Raw genomic sequence first — 24,188 nt, forward strand, 5'->3', positions numbered from 1 at the left:
GCAGTGTGGGGTTGGCAGAGGGAAAAACCAGGGGCAGGTGATTGAGCACAGGTGAAGAGAATGAGAGCAATCAGGAGACACTCAGACACAAAGGGTACATCCCAAGTCTCTTAATGTCATCCCCGTTTCCCTCACTTGGGTCCTTTCCTTGCGTCTTAGTCCCTCCCACCAGGGATGCATGGAGGAAACCATGCGAGGAGAGAGGAACGAGGAAATATGTTTTAAGAGACATGAGACGTCCTTTCCTCAGTTGCGTCACGTGAAGCGACGTCTGTTTCTGATGACGAGGATCAGCTGATCACATCTGGATCAGCTGATCAGCTGATCACAGCTGATCAGCTGTCAGTCGGCTTTAACAGCTGGAGAGACTTTTGATGAGTTTGTGTCTGTTCACATGATCACTGTACTTAATAATAGTAACTAATAATACTAATAACTAATAAAGACACAAACACAATAATTTCATTTAATTTCATGAAGCAAAGACATGACCTTATACGGTAATAATGTATAATATGGCAGCTGCGTCTATATTACTGCCGTGGTAGTACTTTTGCGGGTGTCTTGCCCACATCGTCATGGACATGGGATCGAACCGCCGATTTTCTGATTGAAGGACGACCCCCCTCTACCTCTGAGCACAGCCGACCCCATAAGTCTTAGATAAGATTTAGCATGCAAACAGTAGAGAGATGAATGCAAAGTCGTTTAAACGTCTCACTGGAGTTTGACCAAAACTAGTCTTTTCTTTCATTTTGGAAAGGTTGTGGCCCGAAAGACTTTTCGTTTTTATTCAAACAGAGTTTTTTTTAAAAGAATATGAAAGTATCATAGCATAAGCATTATAAAAACCCCAACAGCCCATCAGACCATCTTGGTGGTCCTCGTGATAAATCAACAAAACCAAATCTGTAATCGTAGTAATGAATTACCCTTTCATTTAAAGTTATAATTACATTTATTATTGTTTAAATATAATTTGTGTGGAGCCCCAGCATTTTTGGTGTGTGCTGGAAATCATGCTACTGGACTGAGTTTTTTTTTTTTTCCATGTAATATTTGTGTGTGTGTGTGTGTGTGTGTGTGTGTGTGTGTGTGTGTGTGTGTGTGTGTGTGTGTGTGTGTGTGTGTGCATGTAGGTCACAGCTGTTGGAGATGGGCCAATGTCATGTGGACGTAAACTAGCCTTTAGGTTACTGTGCCTCGAACACTACCAGGTCGAAGCTCAACACTCGCTCAAAGCCTTCACCTGGCTCCACACACACAAGAGCACACACACACACACACACAACACACGTGCATGCTTAGCACACAAATGAACAACACTCTCAAAAAAGTTATACTCTTCTTAGTTGTACTTTTTCTTTTCTTTGTTTCCTGTTTTTTTTTATTGACTCCATCATTCTTTCACTTATACTCAAACACAAATACATCTACTAAAAACAAAGCCTGTATAGTTTCATCTTTCTTTTCACCTTCACACACACACACACACACACACACACACACACACAAATGTGTGCCAATATATGCCTGCCCATTGTATGGTTGCCACTGTCAAAATGCAAATCGGCACACTAATCGACTCCTCACAGTGCGCTATTTCTATATTTTCTTTCTGGTGACTTCATTAGAGAGGATAGCGGAACCTGGGTGACAGCATTAATTACAGGTGTGCGCATACACACTGGGAGCTATTTTCTACCGTCTCGACCTAATCATCATCATCATCATCGATATCCTCGTTATTGTCGCCATCATACCCCCTCGAGACCACCATGCTGGAAGCAGATGACGGGCTTTAAGACAGCATGCATGTACGAGTCAACATCCATGTTTGTATGTATGTATATATAAATAACACTGAAAGGGAGACTCTCCAAGATGATACTCTTCACAGCTGTGAAATGGTTAAATCAAGGTGGGGGTGAGGGGACTAAGGAGTGGGTTGTGCCGTGTGTGTGTGTGAGTGTATTTCGGGGGGTTGTCGGGGAATAATTGCCTGGAGACGGTGCAGAAATAAGCCCTAATGGTCAGTAATCCAAGCCTGGAGAGGCCTCTCCACAGTGCTCCACTGAATGCCGGTAATGGGGTTCCAGCTTACATATGCATAGATCTTTCTCCATTAAAGCCGGTTTGAATGACAAATATGGGTACGTATAAAAAAAAAAAAAAAAAGAATAATAATAAAAAAAAGAAGCGGAGGGAAAGAGAGAGAGAGCGGAGAGAAGATTTTCTCTTGGCTTGCAGTAATTTGGCAGCCGCTCAGGCCCCTATCCTTACATCTCATTAGCCCATTGTTCGCATGACGCCGCCTGGGTGAAGAACAGGGGCAGGAGGTGATGCTTAAAGTGGGTTAGTTGATGATCTGGACACTTTACGTGTGTGTGTGTGTGTGTGTGTGTGTGTGTGTATGGAATACTTTGATGCAAATACTGATCATTGATACTGATTCTAACTTTTGCACTGTACTGTGTTTTTTACAGTATTTACTCAAAGGGTTTCACTTTTGTGCCGTGATTCTTGTCTCTCTGTCTCTTCGGTTGTGCGGTCGGTGCTCTTTTTGGTTTTAAGATTTCGGTTTTGGCATTCATTGCATTTCCAAACTGACAGCAACGGATTCAAAACACATCCATATTTTGGTAAGCAGGCTAACTTGAATTTCCCACTTTGATGTAATAATAAAAGCATAAATAATCAGCAGCTTAACATAGCTGTCCCCCGCCCCAAACATAAGCACGTGCGCACACATGCACAGGGACACTCATAACCACTTCAGACCATTGCAAAGCAGATAACTGCTATGCCGCCGCAGAGGGATCACCATGCAACCACCTTGCAAACTGGACTTTGATCAGCACCACGGACAGCAGCCGGAGCCCCACGTTTATTAATGCTAATACAAAACTGATTCCAACATATGAGAGGTAACAATTAAAGTAAATCAAATATTTAATTGAATTCAATATTTAAGTATAATAGTTAAGTGTCTTGGCGTGCCTCGCTGAATGACGCTATCCATGTTACTGAAAGGGGGTTTAGGCCTAGACAGCCTATTAAACCTAGATTTTGTAAAGTATGATCGACTTAAGACTGCGAATCTGAAATCTGAAATATAATGTTTTATATGAGAAACCACCTACTCTCGATCAGTATGCTAAAAGTGTAAAAACTTGACTTGAATGTCTCGGACGGGAGCCACAGCCCTGTCTACACCCTGCATGTCACCTGTCGCTCAGACACTTTGGGCCAAACAGTGATGTCATTTATTTCGATTTTTCTTTTTTCTTTCTTTCAGCCATAGATGGCCTCACTGTTCATGGTTGTCTTCTAGTTGTTGTTTTGTACATAAGAGGAAACACAAGCAGCAGAGGACTGTTACAAAGTAAAGATCTGCAGCAGACGGTGTTTTAAAGAAAGGACAGAATTGAAAAGACCTTCTGTGCATCAGTGGAAAAGTTACAATAGATGAAAATGATTCAGTAACTACAATGACTCCCTTGTGTGTTTTTAATGATTTTATATAGAAAGCAGGTCCAGGAATATATATATATATATATATATATATTAATATTTCAGTTTCAGAAAGCAGGAAAGCTGTCTATCGACCTGCATTTAATAAAACATTTAAAAAGAAAACAGCCTATGTAGCGTGAATGGGTCCTGCCCCAGGAAAGAAGGGCAGCCTTGCACCTAACACGGTGGTAACTCCGTTAGTAGTCCGACCAGTCTTCGTGGGCTAGTGTCCCACAGAGGTGTCGGAAAAATACCTTCGGCCTTTTATCTCAGCCCGTAGCTTCCTGAGAGTCTTGTACGGCCACGCCCTATAGGCGCTCTCAGTAGGATGTAACCCTGACACCCAGTATGAGTAGCTATGTACACCGTCTATAGTGTACCTTACTATTGCCTATTATAAGTTTCTCACCATTTTTTGACTAACACTGCCAAGTCTTCACCCAGGGAACTCACCTTAAGCTCCTCTGGTAGAGTCGGTCGTCACCTGTGTATCACACGGTGAACGGACAGGGGAAGAGGGTCAAACTAGTCTCAAGAACCAGAGCCTTTAGTTTGGGTGCCAGACACTTACAGATGGTAAGGCTGTGGTTTTATTACAGGGTTTTGTTCACATCATTCACTTACAACAATTTCAACTCAATGAAACAGTCTCAGTGGTTCAACAGCTAATACTAGCGATCCTGATTTAACAGGTTTTCCTCAATCAGCTTTCGCTGCCTTTAAGCTTGTCTTCTTTTAGCAGAAGCGTCGTCCAGTCTCTGAGGCTGGGAGAGTTAACAGTCAGCTTTCGCTGTGAGTTTTTGCCTTTTTTCTAGTTTGTCCTCTGATAGCAGAAGGGTCTTCCAGTCACCTCTAAGAGTGTAAAACGTCTTATCTCAGTGTTGCTCCTGCTTATATGCTTGTCTGAGTCCGGTACTGCCCTTGATTTCATGCGTCACTCACACATGAGTCATCCTGTATCCAGGTCAACAACACAATGTTAACTGGTTTGGTTCTGTTTGAACAGGAATGATGATATAAGGCTTTGAGTGACTCTCTTACATAAAGCGTCCATGCAGGTTATATGTTGAATCAATTATATCATGAAATCAAACAGGTTATATGTTGTAGCTGCTATACTTTTATGCTTTCATACTTTTCTACAATCTTCTAACTCCCACTATAAGTTATATTTAGTTAAGATTTAAAGTGGCATTAGATAACTTTTCAACTTACTCCCCCCTCGCGTTTCCAAGAGGTGTTTTCTAGCAACAACCCCCTAATATTAAGCTTGGACACCCCCCACCCCCCACCCCCCACCACGGTGATACATTTAAAAAAATTGGAAATCTAGCTGTTCTGCGAGACCTGCAAGTGATGGACGTCAAAAACGCTTCTAAAAACGCTTTCTATGTGTATTTAGCCGTTAGCTTTCCCCCACCTGCTGAATCACACTTTGTACAGTAAATGTTTACTTCATAAAGATAGATTAAAACAAAATAATTTGTCTATTGCCACTAAAAAGTCTGCTAAACCAATGCTGAAGGACCAAACATACTGTTAACTGCATGGAACAGTGTTTTCTTGCGGCAGGAAACAAAAATAAGTTCATTCAGATGGGACTACAGATGAAAAATTGGCTTTTGGCTAACTCTGGTACATTTGCAGAAATGTTTTTATTAATGTGCACTGTCCCGTTCAAATAAACCAATAAATAGATACTTATTTCTGGAAACAATCGGTACTAGCCAAATGATCACATTTCATCACCTGTTTTAAATGAATTATTATGTATTATGTAACTATAGTAGGTATAAATCATATCTATGTTGTGATGTCAGCTGTGCTACTAAGTATTTGTTTGTGGAGTAGAGGATTTTAAGTGAGGCCAAGAAGAAAAATAAATCAACACTGAAGTTCAAGAGTGAGGGATCCAAGGGTCTGCTGGGGCCACATAGGGGAGGGCAGGGGCGGAGGAGCCATCGTAACCACCCCCCACAGCCTCCTCATCCTCCTGAGCTGCCAGATGGCACACACTCAAACCCCCAGTGGGGAAAACGGCACACGTGCATTTATGCATATTTGAACACAAGTATTGTTAGCCACAAACACACATATGCATAAACACTCCAAAAACATATTTAGAGAAAGAGATTCAGTTCCAACTGGCTAACTCACCTTCGTTGTGTGTCTAGAAAAGCTTATGTTCCGTTACAGAACTCGTTCTCCTTCAAAGTGCTCCGCGGAACGTACAGCTGCTTATTCCATCCCCAATACGAGCCGGCCCCCATGCTGTCATTGGAACGTGCCGCCATATGGGAGCAGGGACACTTAGGGGATGCATCATTTGTGACGTTTTTTTCACTTACAGTCTCAGCTCTAATTCCAGACCGAATGTGGAACCCTCTTTGAGACCATAAAAAAAGGGACTCCGTGCTGAGCGTGGGTTATGTGCGCGCACCAAGTGCAGAAGTTCAAGGACGTACGGCGCACGAAGGAATGAATGTACCTGGATCACGAGATAAAGCGCTTCATATTTCACCATCGCTCCTCTAAGTGCTGGGACTCTAATAGGAAAGATGGGTTCATATGATATGAATATGAGAATATGAGTGACATGACTTTGTTTCCTCGTGTGTGTGTTTGTGTAGGCATGAACTTGCATGTAATTGTAGATGTGTTGCTCGATGCATGCGACACATATGTTCATGAATATATTTGTGTGCTACCTTTACTTGGACAGCACACGCACACGCACACGCACACACACACACACACACACACACAGTAGTAATAGATATCCAATAGCCGGGAGCTGTGGAAGGGTCCTGCTACATCTGTCAGCACCGCCTGGCAAAGGCGCGGCGAGTTCAGATGCTATCGCCACAAACGGCTGCATCAAAAGATTTAGTGTCCCCCGCCATCCCCGGGCCGCGTGGCGCAGTCCGCCCGGGCAACACGACAAGAAGGAGGAGGGGGTGCGTGGAAGAAAGACGGCAGGCCGGAGACAGATAAGAGGAAAAGCGACAGCAATATCAGCCGGAGGGGTTTTGAGGTGAAGGGGGGAGGGGTGGGGGCTAAGTAAGAAGAGGTGGCGGAAGGAGGAAAGAAGAGGCACAGTGCACTGTAAAAAAAATTCTGTGTAATATACGGTAAATTACCGGCAGCTGTGGTTGCCAGAACTTCACCGTAAAAAATAAAGTGAGAATGTATAATACATCACGGTATATCTTTTTTGCAACCGTAGATTTCACAGTTGAGAACAGTTTTTTGTTTACGGTAAATTACTATAAAAAACAGAGATTTCATAAACCTGTTTAAGGTAATATGCAATTTAACGGTAAATTACCGGCAGCTGTGGTTGCCAGAACTTCACCGTAAAAAATAAAGTGAGAATGTATAATACATCACGGTATATATTTTTTGCAACCGTAGATTTCACAGTTGAGAACTGTTTTTGGTTTACGGTAAATTACTATAAAAAACAAGAGATTTCATAAACCTGTTTACGGTAATATGCAATTTAACGGTAAATTACCGGCAGCTGTGGTTGCCAGAAATTCACCGTAAAAAATAAAGTGAGAATGTATAATACATCACGGTATATATTTTTTGCAACCGTAGATTTCACAGTTGAGAACTGTTTTTGGTTTACGGTAAATTACTATAAAAAATAAGAGATTTCATAAACCTGTTTACGGTAATATGCAATTTAACGGTAAATTACTGGCAGCTGTGGTTGCCAGAACTTCACCGTAAAAAATAAAGTGAGAATGTATAATACATCACGGTATATTATTTTTGCAACCGTAGATTTCACAGTTGAGAACTGTTTTTTGTTTACGGTAAATTACTATAAAAAAAACAGATTTCATAAACCTGTTTACGGTAATTTGCTTTAGAAATAACAGCCATGTTATAAACGTGTTTACGGTAAATAACCTTATAAACAGCAACTATATTGTGAAGCTAATTACAGTTTTTCTCAGTAAAAAACACAGTACAACTGTATGATACATTACGGCATTTTATTGAAAAATGCAACTTAACGGTAAATTACCGGCAGCTGTGGTTGCCAGAACTTTACCGTAAAAAATATAGTGACAATGTATAAGACATCACGGTACAAAAATACGGTACAACATAGAACGTAATACAATTGGTTGGCATAGATTTCAGTCAACTTCTGATTATTGTAAATTACAAAGGAAATATCAAATAAAGCAGATTGTAAATCAAGGTACAGACCATCATTGATATACCTTAAGAAACTAACATTCTCTGTGAAAAACAGGTTGAACTGATACAATATCTTGTACAATATACTCACAAAGCAGTGTTGAGATCTTGAAGAAACAGCATGTGTCCATATATATATGAAGGATAACCATGAATAAACATGAAAGGATTAGCCACTTGCCCTGAGTTGATCAAGAGTAATGAGTCACTGAGTCCAGACTTGACTGAAGAGGGCACTCAACATGGTATAGCGTCTCACATGGACATGAAGTTCAGGAAGCTGGAACATGAAGCGTGTATTTTCACCAGTTCTGCTTGAGGACTCGTATGTTGACCATCAGGTATTCACTGTGGACTGGAATGATCCTCTCTGCACCCAAAAACAGAAACAAAGGCAAAGTTAGATTGATGCAGTGCTTCAACATGATGCCTACAGAAACATTTACTGCCTTCTGCTGTTAAACTGAGCTCCAATGACCTAGAAGAAACCAGCACTTTATACTTAATAAAAAATAATAGTGTCACAGATTATTTTATTTTTTTTAAATATCAATAACGTTTATTTGTAAATTTTGAGTTGTTTGTTTATTATTCTCACTTTAACAGATAAAAATAAACAAGTGAGATGGGAACATTTTTCATTTAGTTGCATAATAATTGTGCACACATATATATTCTCCTAAGAAAGCCAAAACCTCACTTTTACTTTATTAAATATTCAGGTTTGAGGTTTATAACATTTTGGATTGACCGAGAGCTCTGTAGTTGTTCAATACAATTAATACTCAAAAATACAACTTGCCTTTTAATTGTGCACACAGTGTAAAGACAATCATCATGTTTGATACAACCAGGGTATCTGCACATCTTATTAATTCCATCAATTCTACATTTTTTGTTTTAATTTTTTTAATTCAATGACTTTTAAGACCTTTTAAATATCTCTAAAATCAATTACATTACTGTTGCAAAATAAATAGAGAAACTAGAATACAGTAAGCTGTATCCTGTTGTTGAGTTGTATTGCATTTGAATAACTGAGCTATTCAGTGTACAATAGCTAATATAACTGCCTTCTCGTTAACAAAAATCAAACTGTATGGCGGAGACCCAGTTCAATAGGAAACAATGACCCCCAGCATTTACCATCAAATAAACATAAGAGTGCACTGTAGGGCCCACTTGGGTGCAAAGACACAGGTGCAAACCCCTTTTGGGTGGATTTTGGAAAGATAGTACACAGAATTAATGACATTTTACTGCTACGTGAAACGTAATGTAAGGGGGATATCAGTTCAGAGCACTAAAAAACAAATAGTACTAATACAAAACTATATTCCAGTGGTTTCATCTATGTTTGCATGAAGCGGTTGGCTCAGACCGTGCACCTGAGGATGATTGATTGAGTGAAGTTTGAGTTGCACCTATCGCACTGCTTACCTCTAATTAGCCTTGACAAGACTGGTGTCTGAGTCATTGGGTCCAGACTTGACTGAAGACAGGTGGGACAGAGTCTCATACAGACAGGGTATGCTGTTCAGGAAACTGGAACTTTAGGCAGGTGTTGTCATAATTTCTGCTTGAAGACTCACAAGTCAATCTGGTGTTCGCTGTGGGCTAGCATGATCTTCCAGCCAGAAAAAAAGACAACATAGAAAACATTAACAATACTAACAATAATAATAACAGTAACATCACCAATAATATAACTTTATATAGCACTTACACAGTTGCAAAATGGTTCTCATACTTCACACAAAAAACAATCAAACTATAAAAACACAAAACATTAAAGAGGGTAAAACAGAACAAACTTACCAAAGGGTAAACAAAGAGTAGGGTTAAAGATTTCATAAAACGGTCAAGCTACAAATATGATTCATGAATAAGAAATAGCCATAATACGTATGGTATGTCAATAAAGTCAAAATAAATTCACAGTATGTCAAAAAAGGTTATTCTGGCAAGAAGTTAAAATCACATTGGATCATGAAATGCCTAGTTTTATGCAGTACTTAACATCAACAATACATGCATACACTGTTTGAACATGAAATGGCTAAACAGTGCTTACAAAAATAGAAGACCCTAAAGCCTTCTCTTGTTAAATGAACATACATTGAACTTTACAACAACTTACCTCTGTTTATCCTTGACAACACTTGTATGTATCCGATCATAAGGTTACACTAGTAGGACAGCAAAGAGGGTGATGAGGTCCATCTGAAGTACAACCGCTGGTAGTCGTAATCACACCTGAAAGAAAGAATAAAGAGAAAAAAGACAAGGGGTGGACATACATCCTCTTAAGTGAAAGATGAAATCATGTCAAGCATCAACTTTTACTCTTTTCAATGCAAAGGTTGCAAATTAAAATGAAATGGCTAAATTCACACTCAAAAATAAAAACAGTGCCTCACCTGGTTTAGCCCGTACCACATATTGTTATCGCAGCAACAAAGGTTTGATTCCCGTTGGGCCATGTGTTGCAGATCATCCCCTCTCACTCCACTGTGGTCCCTGTCTCTCTACTTCTGCTGTCCAATAAAACACGAATGACAAAAAAATCATCTTTAAAAGTAAAAAAAACAACTGCTTGCTTTGGGCATTTAAATGGATTAAAATCCCACCGTTTTCCTGGTTGTCATAAAAGCCAGCAAGTTGTTCCCATCCAAGTCCACAACCACTAGAGTTTGAATGCAATGTCTGAAAGGTGGCAGGAGCAAATTAATTCAATGTTGCAAGATTAGAGTAAATTGTCTTAATTATCTGCACAAACTGCTCTTGTACCAATTAAAATGTTCAGATATTTGTTAGATATGTGTACAATTTACTTACTTTAAAGGAGATTCTTCTTAGCAATGCCACCTGCCTTCGACCTAGAAGTTTCACAAAAGCACTGGAACAAATTGTCTTTCTTTTGACAGACATTCAAGTATTTCAAAGAATTGAATACTGACTTGAACTTTACTCCTTCCACATCTGGTTTATCTTGGGTCTGGAGGCGATCAACAGCAGAGTTGTAGCTGTCAATGGTGCGCTCTGCTCCGCACAGATTTGGATCGTCACCCTGAAATTCAGATCGGATTATTAGGCAGTACCTACAGAAATATTGCGAGTGACTGAAATTTTCAGTGAAGGCACCAATGCCATGAGAGCCCAAATTATGTCCTGCAATGCAATATAAGGTTATTTTGACTACTGTTTCATCTGATACTACGATCCCGTTCTCCTCCAAATCCTTCAAGTCTGTTAGTAATTCAGAGAACACAAATGTTTTGAAATCTTTCTCTCTACACAATAAAACAAGTGACATGTGGTTTGTGTCAGACCTTACATGAACTGGCAAATTATCATCAGATACATAGACAGCTAATATTTTATGTATTGTCTTTGCAGAGCCTAAAGGGTTAAAGTCTCTTTCACAGGCACATAATATGAAAACATATCAGTCCTGTTCTCATCTCGTCCTAAAAACATTTTCTTAGGCTCCACATAGTTGAACCCTTTTTTGAAAGACTGAGCTCTTGAGTATGCTGTCCTCATTGGCCCTCTATGACATGCAGAGAAAAGATCAAATTCTCAAAGACTCACAAACTTTGCTGATGTCCTCATCTGATATTGGTGTGTCATTTTTAAACAGTGAAGTTAGTTTGGTCCAAGCAGGTAGTAGAAACTGTCCCTGCAATTTCAAGTAGAATAAACAGAGAAAAAGATCACTGAAGTTTTCAGAAATATCCATATCACCTTTATCTGTGCTGGTCTCTATAACATTTTCTGAGTCATGCAGGTGAGGGCCACAGTCATGTGATTCAGTTGGAACAGCTGATGACTGAGGAGAAGCAGATTCTCTGTACATGTCACTAATACTGCTGTCTGCTATTTGTGTCTCCGTGGCATGTGGGCAGTAAATGAAGATCTGACCGTGAAAACATTTGACCATCCACTCACTTTAATAATTAGCTACTTTGTGTCTGGACATGTGCTTTCAAATAACGCCATAGCCATTTATGAGCGGTAACGTTAACAGACATGGCGCACTTATGAGCGGTAACGTTAACAGACATAGCACATTTATGAGCAGTAACGTTAACAGACAGTTTATAAGCGGTAACGTTAACAGACAGTTTATAAGCGGTAAAGTTAACAGCCGTCCCAACAGTAACGTTAGCTTAGCTGTAACGTTAGCTGATAGGTTACCATTATGCCTCTGGTAGAAATGAGCCTTATAGCTCCATATCTAACAAAGGTCTGCTTGCAACCAGCTTCAACGCACTTAAATAAACAACGTGGTTCATCACTATGAAGTTTGCAATGAAGCACATAACCCCTCGATGTTTTAGCTTTAACTGACTTGCCACAGAAATGACAACTAAACATTTTCCTAGCAAACCTTTGGTAAAGTAAGCTAGCTAATGTTTAACACAGAAACCCATAACCCATGTTACATCCACGAAAAGTAAACTCTCAACTCATTTAGATAGCTAAGTGAACTTACTATTAACGTTGAATGACTCGTTTTTGCAAGGGCGACACAAAACTGCAGAAAACAAAGCCTCAAATTCAAATGTAACGTTAGCTAGCTGACATGCTTACCTTCAGAAGAAGTGTTGTGTTTCCAGGAGTCAGGCCGTTGATCATCAGTAACGTGCTGCCTGAGCGCGCAGAAAAGGCGCTGAAATGAGTTCAAAAGTTCAGCCTCCAACCGTTGCTTTTTTTAAATTGTTGTGTAGGTCTGATCACTGCCGCCTCCGTCCGTCCGTCCCTCTCTCTCTCTCTCTCACTCTCTCTCTCTCTCTCTGTCTGTCTGTCTCTCTGTGTTCCCACCACATTTGGTCAGGTTATTCACTGAGACAGGCACCTGTTGGTCTTAAAGTGTCATGAGGGAATCGCTAAACAGTGAAACAGTATGATCATATAGGGTGCACTGCACACACATTAGGAATAGATGTCACAGGGTGCCTTGAAACTGTCGCGAGATCTGCACCTGCAAGCACCTGCAATGTTACAAAATACTAACCAACAGAGATCAAAAGAGAGGTGGGGGATGGGGTGAGGGGTGAGATGCAACTTATGCTCTGCAAAAAAGGATTACAAAACAAGGAAAACGTATGGAAGGTTACTCTCTACTGCTTTGAATAAGCAGACTAGTTTGCATCTAGCACTTATTGTTTTGTTTGTTGGTTAAATATTAGTTCTGACTGTTGAAACTGACAATGTCTTTCAAAAATTACAGTGTTGGCCTTCAAATTTATCTTATGGTATATTTACATTATTAGCACAATGGTTCGTACATTTAACCGTGACAAAATGTATTTCTTTTTACTAATAGTACCTGCAAAAACTGCAGTGTTATATTTTATATATTATAGTGTATTTACAAAAACAGCACAATGGTTAGTGCATTTAACCTTGACAAAATGTCTTTTTTACAAATAATGAATGCAAGCAACATTGATCGGGCCCTCGCACCTTCACGCACGTCGAGGGTACTAGCAGGACTCTAGTTGCCGCGGCCGTGCTTTCTGTGACCATGAGACACTGCGTGCACGAGTTAGACAATATTTCCTGCGTGTACCAGTGGCGTAGCAAGATCATTTTGCCAGGTCTTAAGCCTCGAATGTTTTGAGTTCAGCTCTGAATACAATCATAAATGTAAGCCTGTAATGATCGACAAAAAAACAAATGTTTTTTGAATGCGCTTCAGTGTTTGTAACATAAAAGACTGTCAAAGTAAATGCAGGTGTCCAAACCGACTGTTTGTTTGTGGTGCAGCTAGCTCTGACAATCACTGCTGAGTGACTCAAAGCGGAAAGAGTCGAGGAGAAATGGCAGAATGTATAGTTCCATGTGGAAAAAAACAAACCGAAAGGTGATCCCATGTGGTCTAATCTATATCATGAATTAGGTTAACGTGACTTCAGACGGGGCTGCTCCGTAGGTCTGCTAACGTCGCTGGACACGCTGCTCGCTAATCGCTCCAATAACAGCTGCTTCCTCTGCAGAAATGCAGACTTTAACTGAACAACAGCTGCTAGTAAAGACAACGTGGGTGTTTATGTCATCGTTTCTAAACGTATGCGTTTACGACTGTCCACAAGAAGAGGTAACTCTGGAGTTTTCAAACAAGTCTACAACATATTAAAAAAGCAGGGCTCTGACATCTTTAGAAGTAAAAGTTGGTCTGATCTCACCAAGAGTACAACAGGGTGTACGCCTTAAGGACGTGTACACCATGCTGAGGTCTGAGTGTCATACAGGCAAAAATCTTTTCTAGATAATCTAGAGGAATTCTGTTCAGGTGACCTCATTGTAGGCCTAGTCCACAATGTGTGTCCAGAATCTGTGGGTTCTGGGACCCATATTTGAGAGATTATGGCCATTCTTGCATATGTCAAAAAATCCACTCAGGGAATAAGGCATCAATTAAGCCCTTTGGGGCTGTTTTTGGGGACCTTAACTTGCAGCTACGAAGTCCAGATTATAGGTAGGTAATGGTGACGAGCCCCTCTTTGAAGGAGAAAAGGAGTCAAATCTCTACCCTGATTTAGAGTATAAAAAGTTAGAGAAAAGACTGGTGAAAACTGGTGCCATCTGGTTCGAATCATCTCTGTTGGGTGCATTTGAAAACACTTGTAAATGGCTTATTGTCCTAATATTCACATATGATGGACAAAAGAGGACCCTCTTAAAGGCTCAATTGGATTCAAGTCATTAGCATGCTGCTAACAGAAGTTAGCTTTCCCAAGGGTCTGCAGAGATCTTGCTTTAGATCCTGCATTACGTTATCACAGGGGAATGATTAATACAAAATTCAGGCAGTTTCAACCTTTCACTAAGATTTAATGGCCCGTTTCTCACTTGCCAAAAAAAGCCGAAAAATAAGGCTATATGCCTCAATTTTGACCTTTGGGGCTGTGTTTGGGTACCTTAACTTGCAGCTACGACCGTAAAATTTGGGGGAATTCATATTCACTAGCCCCTCTTTAAACAGGAAAAGGATTCAAATTTCTACTTTGATTTAAAGTGTAAAAATTGAGAGAAAAGACTGGTGAAGGCCATTTCGGATCATAAGTACCATTGGGTTAGAATCCTTTCTGTTGGGTGAAATAAACAGTCAATTTTCAACTTTTCGCACCATTTAATCTGTGGGAAAAGGTGGAATGACTGTGAAAGTTTCAGGGTCCTAGCCCATTGTTTTCTATGGGTATGTAGGCCGAATTGGGTAAAAAATCCATAGTTCACTATGGGAAAAGTGTTTGGAATTACCAATTGATTTTCATACCACTTGATCTCTGGCCAAAGGTCGATTGACTGTGAAAATTTCAGGGTCCTAGCCCATTGTTTCCTATGGGTAATTAGGCCGAATTAGGTCAAAAATCCATAGTTCACTATGGGAAAAGTGTTTGGAATTACCGATTGATTTTCATACCACTTGATCTCTGGCCAAAGGTCGATTGACTGTGAAAATTTCAGGGTCCTAGCCCATTGTTTCCTATGGGTAATTAGGCCGAATTAGGTCAAAAATCCATAGTTCACTATGGGAAAAGTGTTTGGAATTTCCCATTGATTTTCATCCCACTTAATGAATGGGCAGAGGTCGATTGACTGTGAAAATTTCAGCCTCCTAGTCCATTGTTTTCTGGGCGTATTTAGGCCGAATATGGTCAAAAATCCATAGTTCACTACGCAAAAAGTGTTTGGAATTTTCCATTGATTTTCAAACCACTTAATGAATGGGCAAAGTTCGAATTCATCCACCCCCGTCGCCTTGCCAGCAAGGAGCTTTTTGAATACCTTAGCGGCCTCCACCAGGGATATGGGTAATAGATAATATTTGCAGAAGTTGCAGAGTTGGCTGTTAGCTATATTATGGTGTATATCTGTAATTAGTACAATGGTCCGTACATTTAACAGTAAACAAATATATTTTTTTAAAGTAATTAATGCAAAAATCACGGTATGGATTTTTGTTCATATTACGGTGTATTTCCTTTACCAGTACAATGTTTAGTACCTTTAACAGTGACAAACTGAATATTTTACGAATAATAAATGCAAAAAATACGGGGCTGGCTGTTGAATGTATGATGCGTTTTACCTCCATTGGCAGTGCAATGGTCCGAACATTTAACAGTAACCAAATGTATTTTTAAAAAGTAATCAATGCAAAAATCACGGTATGGATTTTTGTTCATATTATGGTGTATTTCCGTTACCAGTACAATGTTTAGTACATTTAACAGTGACAAACTGATGTTTTTACAAATAATAAATGCAAAAAATACGGGGCTGGCTGTTGAATATATGATGCGTTTTACCTCCATTGGCAGCGCAATGGTCCGTACATTTTACAGTAACCAAATGTATGTTTTAAAAGTAATAAATGCAAAAATCACGGTATGGATGTTTGTTCATATTACGGTGTATTACCGTTACCAGTACAATGTTTAGTACATTTAACAGTGACAAACTGATTTTTTTACGAATAATAAATGCAAAAAGTACGGGGCTGGCTGTTGACTGTATGATGCGTTTTACCTCCATTGGCAGAGCAATGGTCCGTACATTTAACATTAACCAAATGTATTTTTAAAAAGTAATGAATGCAAAAATTACGGTATGGATTTTTCTTTCATATTACGGTGTATTTCCGTTATCAGTACAATGTTTAGTACATTTAACAGTGACAAAATGTATTTTATACGAATAATAAATGCAAAACATACGAGGCTGCCTGTTTAATGTATAATGCGTCATATCTCCATTGGCAGCACAGTGGTCCGTACATTTAACAGTAACCAAATGTATTTTTTAAAAGAAATAAATGCAAAAATTACGGTATGGATTTTTCTTTCATATTACGGTGTATTTCCGTTACCAGTACAATGTTTAGTACATTTAACAGTGACAAACTGATGTTTTTACAAATAATAAATGCAAAAAATACGGGGCTGGCTGTTGAATATATGATGCGTTTTACCTCCATTGGCAGCACAATGGGCCGTACATTTAACAGTAACCAAATGTATGTTTTAAAAGTAATAAATGCAAAAATCACGGTATGGATGTTTGTTCATATTACGGTGTATTACCGTTACCAGTACAATGTTTAGTACATTTAACAGTGACAAACTGATTTTTTTACGAATAATAAATGCGAAAAATACGGGGCTGGCTGTTGACTGTATGATGCGTTTTACCTCCATTGGCAGAGCAATGGTCCGTACATTTAACATTAACCAAATGTATTTTTAAAAAGTAATAAATGCAAAAATTACGGTATGGATTTTTCTTTCATATTACGGTGTATTTCCGTTATCAGTACAATGTTTAGTACATTTAACAGTGACAAAATGTATTTTATACGAATAATAAATGCAAAACATACGAGGCTGCCTGTTTAATGTATAATGCGTCATATCTCCATTGGCAGCACAGTGGTCCGTACATTTAACAGTAACCAAATGTATTTTTTAAAAGAAATAAATGCAAAAATTACGGTATGGATTTTTCTTTCATATTACGGTGTATTTCCGTTACCAGTACAATGTTTAGTACATTTAACAGTGACAAACTGATGTTTTTACAAATAATAAATGCAAAAAATACGGGGCTGGCTGTTGACTGTATGATGCGTTTTACCTCCATTGGCAGAGCAATGGTCCGTACATTTAACATTAACCAAATGTATTTTTAAAAAGTAATAAATGCAAAAATTACGGTATGGATTTTTCTTTCATATTACGGTGTATTTCCGTTATCAGTACAATGTTTAGTACATTTAACAGTGACAAAATGTATTTTATACGAATAATAAATGCAAAACATACGAGGCTGCCTGTTTAATGTATAATGCGTCATATCTCCATTGGCAGCACAGTGGTCCGTACATTTAACAGTAACCAAATGTATTTTTTAAAAGAAATAAATGCAAAAATTACGGTATGGATTTTTCTTTCATATTACGGTGTATTTCCGTTACCAGTACAATGTTTAGTACATTTAACAGTGACAAACTGATGTTTTTACAAATAATAAATGCAAAAAATACGGGGCTGGCTGTTGAATATATGATGCGTTTTACCTCCATTGGCAGCACAATGGGCCGTACATTTAACTGTAACCAAATGTATGTTTTAAAAGTAATAAATGCAAAAATCACGGTATGGATGTTTGTTCATATTACGGTGTATTACCGTTACCAGTACAATGTTTAGTACATTTAACAGTGACAAACTGATTTTTTTACGAATAATAAATGCAAAAAATACGGGGCTGGCTGTTGACTGTATGATGCGTTTTACCTCCATTGGCAGAGCAATGGTCCGTACATTTAACATTAACCAAATGTATTTTTAAAAAGTAATAAATGCAAAAATTACGGTATGGATTTTTCTTTCATATTACGGTGTATTTCCGTTATCAGTACAATGTTTAGTACATTTAACAGTGACAAAATGTATTTTATACAAGAAATACATGCACAAATTATTGTTTTGGCTGATATATAGATTTACGGTGTTTCACTGTCAGATAAACTGAATATAACCGATTTACAATTTACGGTCTCTTACTGTTGTGATTTAACAGTTTTTCACTGTAAAATTCACTGACTTTTCTTACAGTGTGGCTCTTCTTCTTCTTCTTCTTCTTCTTCTTCTTCTTCACCTTTTTGTGGGCTGCTGAGACCGGGCCCAGGTCTTAAACGTTTGCTGTGCTGTAGTGTTTTTGATTTTTCTATTTGGGACCCGAGGTGATCCAATCATAAATACAAAACAACATTAAAAACAGATGTGCATGCACCCAAGATGCATCAAATGTCTGATAAGACCACATTTTACAACAAAATGTAAATATGAAATGCAAAAACGGCTTGGCACATTTTTTATTTTCAGTTGTAATTCAGCTAAATGATACCGCGTCACAATTCAGATAATAGACATATGTATTGTATTATGTATTATTATTATATGTAAATGGGGACGTGTAAATTGAGCCTTTAAACAGGCTGCCAAACCAAATGAGTGTGCATTATGCCTAATCATGAGTGTGCGTAGAAAAAGAGAGATGGATGGAGACGGAGACTGTTTACCTCAGCTTCTGCCGGGCTTGGACGTCACTTCCCGTCTCTGTGGGTCCTCACCAGGGCTCCAGGTAAGGATGCTTCAATCCAATACACCGTGATCTCACAGAAGAAACCTAGGGACAACAAAACTACTTGATTAGGTTTATCATTTTAAAAAGTCAATGCTGACCTTTGGTTTCACAAACCATTGTCCTGAGTGAAAGTCCTGCGTTTGAACTCTCGGTCCACCCAGACCTCCTCACTACGCTGACCTTGATGAAAACATACCTGAACCTGGAACTTTGTGCGTCAACCCCGACAAAAGGATTGTAATTGACTTTCCATTGCCATTGTTTCCACGGTGGCAACACATGATTTGAACACATTACGGGCCAGTATAAGCAGTTAACATATTTCTGTGAGATCAGGCAGATGCAATATGTCAGTATTGACGGAGATAATGTGATTTATTTTTTTCAAATTTATTTTACTACAGATGTGAATGTGCCTTTAAATTTGCATTAGCCTGGCATGATGGGGAAGAGGAGTGCTCAAAAGGAAGCTGACCCACATTTCCCCCTGTGGGTCAGCTGCTAATCACAACTATCCCAAGATCCCACCCCACCGATTCCTCTGCTCTTGAATAACCTCACCGGGGGCGAGTGACGTGGGGTTGGTCCTTAGTTAGAGAGAGAGAGAGAGCGCTGATTAAATGCTGGAGCCGTCATGCCTGCGAGCCAGCCATGAGATTAATATCGGCGTAACCTGTTACTTAATTCATTATGGGGATACAGGCTAATTTGATTTGATATTATTTTAATAAAGTTCTGTGATATCCAAGATTGTTTCAGGCTATCAAAATAATTTTCCAGTTATTACAGTTCGCCAGGCAGGTCCCTTTGATAGCAGTGGTTGGCCAGGCCTGTCCTGAATACATTACAACCCCTACCCCCCCCCCCCCCCCCCCCCACACACACACACACACTGTTCCCCTTTTTCTTTGAATCTCACTCTAATATTCATGTCTAAGTCCTCTCTCTCTCCCAAATCTCTTGATTTTACATTACTTTCTTCTTCACTCTTCAGCTTTCTACTTCTACTCTTTTTTTTAACTTCCCTCCAGTTATCCAAAACAAATACAAATATTCAAATCTAAATAAATACATAACTGGAAGGAGAATAACAAGAATTTTAGTGTAGAGTTAGAGAAGTGAATTTGTGGGTCACTGGTTTGATCCCGGGCCCAGGTGGGGGAAATGAAAGAGCAGCACCTCGCTCATCTCTCATTACCACTTTAGAGCAACGGCCTTTAACCCCAACTGCTTCTGCCGGGCGTGAGTGTAAATAAAAATCCATTCATCCATTCTTCCACATATTTACACATTGAGCAAGAGGCATTCACCAGTGTATCACAAGGTTCCCAGATACCAATACATGTACATGTACGGGCAATTTAGCTTTGACTTTCTGATTGATCTAAGGAGTGTTTCTTGTGGACTGTGGGAGAACAGGAGCATCAAGAGAAAACCCATGCAGACAGAAGGAGGGTGCACAACCGGCAGATTCCAAATCCAGGATCATCTACTTCTAAAAGCAAGCCAAGGGAGTCCACCCTCTCTCAGTAGGACAGGAGGACAATTAAGCACTCAAGAGCAGCCCTGAGTTGAAAAAACGCACAATAAAACACAAAGGGCATTGGTGGGGGCTTGTGGCTTCAGGTGCCCGTGAGACAATGAAATAAGACCCAGGAAGGCCAGTTTGTGTCGTAGCTTCATGAGCTCGAAGGGTTTTCAAGATGCTAAAACACCAAACCGCATTTTCTCTCTCGGGCAAGCAGGAGATCATTCTCTCTCTCTCTGGGAGGAGTTCGTTAAAGTACGACGCCTTGAAACACTAAGAATAATAATAATAATAATAATAATAAACAAAGAGAAGGGAGAGACGCCACACAAACACAGCTGTTCACCGCTTGCTTCCCGGTTCTTGTGTTAAAAATGTCCGTTTAATAATAAAACAAACTGTGTTAACGCGCAATAAAATAATTGTCGGCGTTAATTAATGAATGCGTTAATGCGATATTAACGAGTTAACTTGCCCAGCACTAGTTTATACTGGTAAATATTCCATGTTGCCATAAGGCAATCTCCCTTAGCGCAGCAAATAATAACAGAACATTGTTGCCCATAATGTAAAATGCATGTAGGTGCCAATCTAACTGGTGATGGTCTGTTCACAACAGCAGAGTTGTACAATTGTTTTGATGTTAAAATACTCAACAAGGCTCCTTTAATCAAAGCTCTCTCTCTTTCTCCCCAGCTCTCTTTTACTTTTTGCCTCTCTTTCTTCCATCACCAATGTCATCCATCCATTATTAAAGCTCCCCTCGCCTCGTCTTTCCTTCGCTCTGCTCTATTAGAAAGCCTTGTATCAGCTGCTCCGGGCCATAGAAGGACGGAGGAAAGAAAAAAATGAAGACATGTTCTGCTCTTTGCAGGGGGGCGTGTAAGTCGCCTGTCATTCTGTAATCACTGTGTCCGCGACTCTGTATGCTAATTCCTCTCTCTATACTGCTGACTAGGACATGAAATATAAATGAAGTTTGTTGGACTGCACAAGGGCTGACTTGAATAAAAGATCAGGGTCCTGAGGAGATTCGGGGCTGTTATTAGCCATGTGGGACCACATCGCCAGAGACCTATGGTTGTAATGAAAACCTTTTTTACGTGGGAATTGGCATCTTTATCCCTGTCAGAGAGGAATAAGTATATGACTGTGACAACATTGTACATTAGTGATTTGAAAGAATGCAGGTTTGTGATAGAAATAGGAGGCAAGGTCTACAACATGTGTCAAAGGTACAATGTAAATTCTGTGTCATGAGGGTTGAACACCACCTGGGATGGTGACGAACTATAATTTCCATCATGTAAGACACTGTTGATTCACACATACAGAATTATTAGAACTGACAAGAGGGTGTGGATGTGTTTCAGAAACTATTTGGTTTGTTTGTCCTGCGGCTATAAGTCCCAATAAGACCGTCCTTAGCTGGTAAATCCAACCATGTAGAGATAAGGTTGTCCACCAGATACAGGCTAAAAGGCTAAGCAGAGTAATTGTCCCAAGTGTTTGTGATTGAACATATAAAGCAGTGCCACCACCTCCATCCACCTCCAGTATGGTATTAAGTGATGCTGAGCTTTCTGCACACTCCTTCAATGCTTCATGTCTTTGCTTTTGTAGTCATTGTTTACATTGTTATAAACAGAAAATGAAGTTTCTATGAACAACATCTTGAAGCTGCACCAATCAACATAGTCAAATCAACAATGGATCATGTGTAAAGTCAAAGTATTGACAAACCCGTGGAAAGTAAGGCCGTTCCCAGAAGTGAAAAGAACGCATGATGTCAGGTGTGTTAAGGATTAAGTCAGATAAAAACAGTGTTGGGGGTCAGTGGCTCTTTCTTTGCTTTGTTAGGCCTGCTATGAAAACATACATGCTGCTTTGTGGATATTTAGAAAATGTGGAAGCATTTTGCTCGACATCGAGGTAGGGTTTCAAGGTCAAGGCCTTCGGTGCCCCAGAGGCTCTGAGAATGGGGAAGGTGTGTGTATATCTGTCTGTGCTTAAATCCCTTTTGTGTGTCTTTCTTCTTTGCATCTGTGTGTTTAAATATGTTGCAAGTGTTATTTTTTATGTTTACACTGTGTATTTAGTGTTTGTTTTCCATATGATCACTCACTAACAATGTGAACAGTGCGTCAGAATAAGTATCTGTGTATTTCTGTGCATTATGTTATGTTATGTTTATTTTATTTGATATGGACATCACAGTAGCATTAGAATTGTAACATACATTTATGCACAAAGCCCAGATGCACTGTGTTAAGTGTTTGTAGTGAAATGCTAATTTACAGCACCTGTCCACAGGAGGCTTTTTTTTTTAAATAAGTTAAAATAGAAAATAAATAAGTTAAAATAGAAAATAGGAAAAAAAGAAAGAAAATATATCCACAGATACATACACAGATACATACATAAAGTATAAGTGTGTTTACAGGGGTGTTAGGTATGAGAACAATGTTGTTTCTCTTTTAGCCATGATTTAATACCTCTATTTGAAACATAAAAATGTTGGTGCATTTTCAACTCAGTTGGTAGACAGTTCCATAGTTTTGCTCCTTTAACAGAGAAGACCGATTGTCCAAATGAGGTTTTGCGTAATGCAATGCGACAGTTCCCGTTTACTGAGGCCCGTGTCTTCACTCTGCTGGTGTCTTGTAACAAATTCATTAAGCAGGGAAGGAGCATGACCATGTAGGCATTTAAAAATAAGCTTTAGGTTGGAATAACTTATGAAGCTTTCAAAGCTGAACATATTGTGTTTTTCTAAGATCTGACAATGGTGCCACCTCATTGGTTTTTTGTCCATAATTTTTAATGTCTGGTTATACAGTGATATGATGGGTTGTATAGTTGATTGTGAGGCTTGTGACCAGGTAGTGATGCAGTATGATAGGTGTGAGAATATCATGGCGTGCATGTAGAGCTGGGTTGTACTGAATGGCAGATATTTTCTGATGAATCTGAAGCAGTTGAGATTTGATTTAACTTTTTTGCTGATATTACGCACTTGTTTATCAAATCTTAGATGAGAGACATTACTGGGATGAGAAGAGAGGAAGCAACTTTTGAAAAAACACCACCAATGGTGAAATGGTGAAACTGGAATCAGCTGTCGCTTCGACTACCTCTCTGTGTTCCACACTATGAGGCTCCTCTAAGTCTGGTTCATCTTCCTATACAGAGCGTCTAATAACTCTGGAATCATTAGGGTAGACATTGTGCTGGATGGTTTTTAGTTGCACATATTGGTTGTGAGTGTGGCTGAGTGATGATGTCAGCAAATAAGATGTTTGGTAAGCAAGGTTCAAATATATTTCGACAAGGGGTTTTGACACACTTTTCTTGGATTGGGATTGTTTTGTGCTTAAAGCTTTCATAATCAATATTTGGTAAAAAAAACAACAATGTGACAAAAAGAAAGTGACAACATCCAGAGAATCACCTGAATATGCAATTCCCTTCGGCTTTATGGAGCTTTACAGTGAATTCCGGCTCATTGTTTAATTGTCAGGCAGTGGCGGCTGGCCAATAGAGGGCCATGGGGCCTGGCCCCACCTTGAGCCACACAAAAAAAAAAAGATTTATTTTTATTTTTATAATAATCATAAATTATACAAATTGTCAATATTTGTTTGATTCTGTCTCCTCCCCCCCCCCCCCCCACACCCCATTTCAAAATAAACGCCCCAGAGTGTGAACTCTAACTGAAATGCTTGTGATGAAGCCTGTCATTTAATAACCTCTGTTTGTGTTTTTC

The 24,188-nt window shown here is 39.3% G+C and overlaps 1 long non-coding RNA gene across 2 annotated transcripts; it reads right to left on the minus strand.

The window, feature by feature from the left end:
- Window positions 1-7,506: 7,506 nt before the first annotated feature.
- On the minus strand, window positions 7,507-15,909 carry LOC142933423 (uncharacterized). Of its 2 annotated transcripts, none has more exons than XR_012947585.1 (9): window positions 12,331-15,909; window positions 11,329-11,416; window positions 10,695-10,804; window positions 10,573-10,613; window positions 10,365-10,440; window positions 10,155-10,271; window positions 9,875-9,990; window positions 9,175-9,361; window positions 7,507-8,104 (listed from the first exon to the last, which is right to left on the minus strand). It is a non-coding gene; the product is annotated as an uncharacterized LOC142933423 (long non-coding RNA). The 2 variants fall into 2 exon arrangements; XR_012947586.1 differs by having other exon boundaries at window positions 10,155-10,268; window positions 12,331-15,908.
- Window positions 15,910-24,188: the final 8,279 nt, after the last annotated feature.

This window comes from Anarhichas minor, unplaced genomic scaffold (assembly GCF_050575085.1).
Source record: "Anarhichas minor isolate MPS153535 unplaced genomic scaffold, ASM5057508v1 ptg000060l, whole genome shotgun sequence".
In the NCBI taxonomy this organism is placed as follows: domain Eukaryota; kingdom Metazoa; phylum Chordata; class Actinopteri; order Perciformes; family Anarhichadidae; genus Anarhichas; species Anarhichas minor.